Raw genomic sequence first — 6,213 nt, forward strand, 5'->3', positions numbered from 1 at the left:
ACGATTGTCTCGAATTACTAAATACGGAATATTTACTTTTATGAGAAAATTATTAATGTTTTGAGTAAAATCGTGATTTATAGTAAACATAAAAGCAAATTAATATGAATAATAACATAATGACAGGTGTGATAGTGTCAAAAGCAATAATATGAACAGTTGTAAAAGATGATATAATGACGAGGCTAGGCAAATGTAAACACATATGTGAGGAAAAAAATGAAATGATCGAACGCGCAAGCAAATAAATAAATAAATAATGGTAATGATAATGAAAACAATAATAATGATATTATATGTACTAAAGTATATGCATGATAATAAAAGTAAGAAGAAATATAGAAAAATATATATTCATAATAATTATATTACAAGGTACATATGCATAATATAGAATGTATACGCAATATAAAATTACATAGTATATATATATATATATATATATTAATAATAATAATGCAACCAATGAATGACTTAAGGCTTGAAAGAATTTACGACGGTATAAATAGGTGATGAAACGATAATACCGTGGGTAATGATAATATAAGCGAAATATGTACGTAAAAATGTGTATATATTATTAGTTAGTGTAAAAACAATAGCGTATAGATAATTATATAAAAATGTTATAAAAATAATAATATCATAGTGATGGTAATGGAAGGAATAATAATAATAGTAATAATACAGAGATAATGATAATAATAAAGAAACATTGTATAAATATATATTGAAATTAAATATGTGATAATATTAAATGTTTATACATAATATGTACGTGAAATACAAAACAAAGTATACACATAATATATTAAAACATATACATGACCTACATAATATACATTATAGAACATAATATGATATTTACAACATATAAAACTATAATAAAATGATATACATAATATAATATTAATTTACATGGGCATAATATGAAGTATAACATATATATTAAAAGTATGTATATATGACACGAATGTATTTAACAAAACAATAATATCAAAAACTAATAATAATAATAATATATAAATATATAAGTATATATGTTAAAGATATATAATAAATATTAATAATATGGAGGTAAAAATAGATATAACAAAATGTACATAATAGAATATTTGAATATGTATACATAAAACATATATTAGGAACAATAATAATATATAAAACAACTATAAGAATATATATAATATGTATATATATAGTATTAATTTAAAAGGGGCTAAATAATAATAAAATATGCTAAAAATAATAATACAAGAATGGTACAATAGAATAATGAATAATATTAAAATAATAAAGAGTAAAAATAATGTAGAAACTGTATTAAATAGGAGAAAGGGACTAAATTTGAAACAAATATTAAGTTTTGGGGCCGATTTAAAAAACTAATAAAGAGAAGGGACTAATTTGAAAGCGCAAATAACATACGAGGTTCAAAAGGGCAATTTACCCGAGCCCTTGAAACGGTGTCGCTGAAGGGAGGACCAACTTGCAAAATGCGATAACCTCGGGGCTAATTTAAAAGAATTAAAAACTTGATTGCAAAGCATGTAAAAACCAGAAGGACTGCGCAAGCAATTAGACCATGCTTGCAAAAACACGCGGATCCTTCTGTGGAGCGAGCCGAGTTTCGGGTCGGCGCTTAAAACGACGCCGTTTTTGTGTTTTAAAATGGCCGGGCAAAACGGTGCGTTTGGCCGGCCTATATAACCCATTTATTTTTATTTTTTTCATTTCTCCTCTCCCTTTAAAAAAACTCCTAAACTCCTCTCTCTCTCGGTCTGCCAGCCCAGAAGCCGACGAGGTGCAGGCCGGTCGCCACCGTGCCGTTCGCCATGCCGGCCACGGTGGAGATGAAAAATGGTAAGAAATTTTACATTTTTTTATTTTTAAAACATATATATATGTATATGCGGGCAAAATTGGTTAAAAAGAAAGAAAAAGAAAGAAGATGAGGATGAATCACCTTCAACTGTTTAGCTTTCTACTCTGTTTGGACTGTTTTTGTTGTTTTATATTGCTAGAGATTCTCCGCTTGAAATCGAGTGATGTTTGTTTTTTATTTTCACAAAAAAAACGATGAACTTTCAAATGGTTTTGGATTCGGCTTTATATAGCCATTACAAATCCTTTTTTACATTGTCTTTTTTTTGCAGGAAAATGGGCGGTGGAGCAGAGGCCATTTGCACTGTTGACATGACTGGGGCAGTGGGAGTCAGAGGCGGTGGAGGCAAGTGGTGATGGGACGGTGCTGATTAGGCTAGGGTTCTTTCTCCTTCTATTTTGTGTTTAAGTTGGGTTAGTGTTTTAGGTAAATTGGGTTAGGGGATATTTGTTGTTATTTGGGCCCAAAATTGGGCTTGTACAGCTGCCTCTCTTTGCTTGTTGTCGTGTAACGAGAACAGAGCAAAGACTTAAGAAAGACCAATTTTGATCGGTCTTACCATATCTGGACTTGTTTAGCACTCCTTTTCTCCAGGTAGCTTTATTCCAATCTTGTTGCTTCACTCCGCTTCACTGCTCTACTGCGGCTTCAAGAAGGTAAGGTTTGTTTTGATCTGCTCCGCTGCAACTCTATGGAGATAAGACATGTGACTTCAATGCTCTCCAGTGCAATTTCAAGGAGAAGCGATTTGTGATTTCCAACCTGATACCCTACTGCTTAGGGGTTTAGGCTCATCGCTTTTGATCTGTTTCCCTCTTACTTAGGGGGTTAAGATCCGTAAATTCAGTTTGCTCCACTTACGGCTTCAGGGAGATGAGACTTGCTGGATTCAATCTGTTCCACTGCAACTTCAGGGAGACAAGATCTATAATTTTCAACCTATTACCCTACTGCTTAGGGGGTTAAGGTCTGTAAATTTGGCTTGCTACCCTACTGCTTAGGGGGTTAAAGCCCATCGTTTTTGATCTATTTCCCTACTGCTTAGGGGGCTAAGATCTGTAAATCTTTAGCCTGTTACCCTACTGCTTAGGGAGTTAAGGCTTGGTGGTTTGAATCTGCTTCACTGCAACTTCAGGAAGGCAAGATTCGCTGTCTTTTGATCTGCTTCCCTACTACTTAGGGTGATAAGATCTTATGAACGTCAGCTTGTTACCCTACTGCTTAGGGAGTTAAAGCTCGTTGCCCTCGATCTGTTTCCCTACTGCTTAGGGGGTTAAGGCTTGGTGGTTTGAATCTGCTTCACTGCAACTTCAGGAAGGCAAGATTCGCTGTCTTTTGATCTGCTTCCCTACTACTTAGGGTGATAAGATCTTATGAACGTCAGCTTGTTACCCTACTGCTTAGGGAGTTAAAGCTCGTTGCCCTCGATCTGTTTCCCTACTGCTTAGGGGGTTAAGATCTGTGAATTTAACCTGTTACCTTACTGCTTAGGGATTTAAGGTCTGTAAATTTGGCTTGTTACCCTACTGCTTAGGGGGTTAAAGCCCATCGCTTTTGATCTATTTCCCTACTGCTTAGGGGGCTAAGATCTGTAAATCTTTAGCCTGTTACCCTACTGCTTAGGGAGTTAAGGCTTGGTGGTTTGAATCTGCTTCACTGCAACTTCAGGAAGGCAAGATTCGCTGTCTTTTGATCTGCTTCCCTACTGCTTAGGGTGATAAGATCTTATGAACGTCAGCTTGTTACCCTACTGCTTAGGGAGTTAAAGCTCGTTGCCCTCGATCTGTTTCCCTACTGCTTAGGGGGTTAAGATCTGTGAATTTAACCTGTTACCTTACTGCTTAGGGATTTAAGGTCTGTAAATTTGGCTTGTTACCCTACTGCTTAGGGGGTTAAAGCCCATCGCTTTTGATCTATTTCCCTACTGCTTAGGGGGCTAAGATCTGTAAATCTTTAGCCTGTTACCCTACTGCTTAGGGAGTTAAGGCTTGGTGGTTTGAATCTGCTTTTAGGAACATGACCTATAGAATTAGTTCCATGTATTTATGCTTATGCCAAAGAATTAGGATGCTATGATCAAAATGAATCAAATGTTCCTAATTAGATGCATTATGAATGATCTATGAATGTATGAGTGCAACATGTTGTGAGCGTGAATCCCTTTTAATGTTTAGGTTGCCATTGCTCTTTGTTTATCAAAGTTCTTTCACTGAAATGGTACCATGTCTTCTTGTTCAGCTCAAATTTTGAACAGAAAACCCGAAGAGGTAGTCCCAATTTAAACTCTTTCTTCTCATATGCTTCCAGTCTTTGAGTTTGGTTAGTTCTAAATAATAGTCCTGTTTTAGGTTCCTATACTATTTAGAAACTTTTAGAGCAATATGCAGAACTCTTTTTGCGAAAATGGCTTTTAGTCCATTAATCATCATTTCAATGCAAAATGCTTGAAAAAGATTACAATAATGATGGAACTGAAATTTATCAGAAACAAAATTTGAAGGGAATGGATTCATCACGGTCAACAAACATTGCTGGAATACAAAATGAATAAGAAGGGAATAGGTGCCTCAGATATCGCAGCGTGAGCTTCTCTGTACTGACTTCTTGAGGACTTTTTTTTGCCCAATATGTGTTTAGGGGATCTAGAGTACTCTTGTAGATGCCCCAAAATGTAACATCTCTCCTCCTTGTTAATTTAGGTATCATAAGACCATCGCATGCCCCATCTTTGATCAAAATTTGAATCGTCATTTACGGGTTTTCAATTCAAAATCCCTTTGGTCTCAAGGTGCTCTTTGCGAGTTTTCACCCTGGCCTCTCCCCTTTTTTTAGGCGAAGTATTTCTTAACCGAATCTGAATTCACAGGATTGGGTAAAATCTTGCCATCCATTTCAGCCAATATCAATGCTCCGCCAAAAAAGACTTTCTTCACCACATAAGGTCCTTCCCAATTCGGCATCCATTTTCCTCTGAAATCCTTTTGTATGGGCAGGATCTTTTTCAATACTAGGTCTCCCTCGTGGAATTCTCTAGGGCGAACATTTTTGTTGTAGGCTCGCATCATTCTTTTTTGGTACATCTGACCATGGCGAATAGCCCTTAGCCCCTTTTCTTCAATCAAATTCAACTGATCGTATCGGGACTGGATCCATTCTGCTTCATCCAACTTTATCTTTGACAAAACTCTAAGGGAAGGAATCTCGACCTCGATAGGTAAAACCGCCTCCATTCCATAAACCAATGAGAAAGGCGTTGCCCCGGTGGAGGTCTTGACAGACGTTGGATAAGCATAAAGGGCGAATGGTAGCTTTTCATGCCAGTCTCTATAAGTTTCAGTCATTTTTCCCACAATCTTCTTAATGTTTTTATTAGCTGCCTCGACTGCACCGTTCATTTTTGGGCGATATGGTGACGAGTTGTGGTTTCTGATCTTGAACTGACTGCAGACATCCGCTATCGTGTTGTTATTTAAATTCAATACGTTGTTAGATATGATCTTCTCTGGCATTCCATAACAACAAATGATTTCCTTTTTTAGGAATTTGCTAACTGCAGATTTTGTAACATTGGCATATGAAGCGGCCTCCACCCACTTGGTGAAATAATCGATGTCCATTTGAAGCTTTTGGTGAAATTGGCCCAATCACATCCATGCCCCACATCGAGAAAGGCCATGGAGAAGTCATAACATGCAGAGGTGAATGAGGCACGTTAATCCTGTCTCCATAGATTTGACACTTATGACATCTTTTGGCATAGCTAATACAGTCTCCTTCCATGGTGGACCAATAATAACCGAACCTCATAATTTGCCTGGCCATTGTAAAGCCATTAGCATGTGTCCCACAGATGCCCTCATGGACTTCTTTCAAGATTTTCTTAGCCTCAATAGCGTCTACACATCTTAATAGTACCTGATCCTTCCTTCTTTTGTACAGGATCTCCCCATCTAAGACATAGTCACTGGCCAGTCTTCTCAACATTCTCTTGTCATTCTCAGTAGCTTGGTCGGGGTACTCACGATTCTTCACATATCGTAGGATATCGTGGTACTAAGGGTGATCATCATTTTCCTCTTCTTCTTCGAGGTTGTAACAATGAGCCGGGACCTCGCAAATGCTCATTTGGATTGGTTTCACATCCTCTGGTTGGTTCACCTTGATCATAGAAGCTAAAGTTGCTAGGGCGTCAGCCATCTGATTTTCCTCTCGCGGGAGGTAGTAGAAGACAATATCATCAAACTCTTTAATTAATTCGAGGATCAGCCTTTGATGATTAATCAACTTGGGGTCTCTCGTCTCTCATTCACCTTTGAGTTGATAAATCA

The sequence above is a fragment of the Gossypium hirsutum genome, chromosome A01 (assembly GCF_007990345.1).
Source record: "Gossypium hirsutum isolate 1008001.06 chromosome A01, Gossypium_hirsutum_v2.1, whole genome shotgun sequence".
Classification (NCBI taxonomy): Eukaryota; Viridiplantae; Streptophyta; class Magnoliopsida; order Malvales; family Malvaceae; genus Gossypium; species Gossypium hirsutum.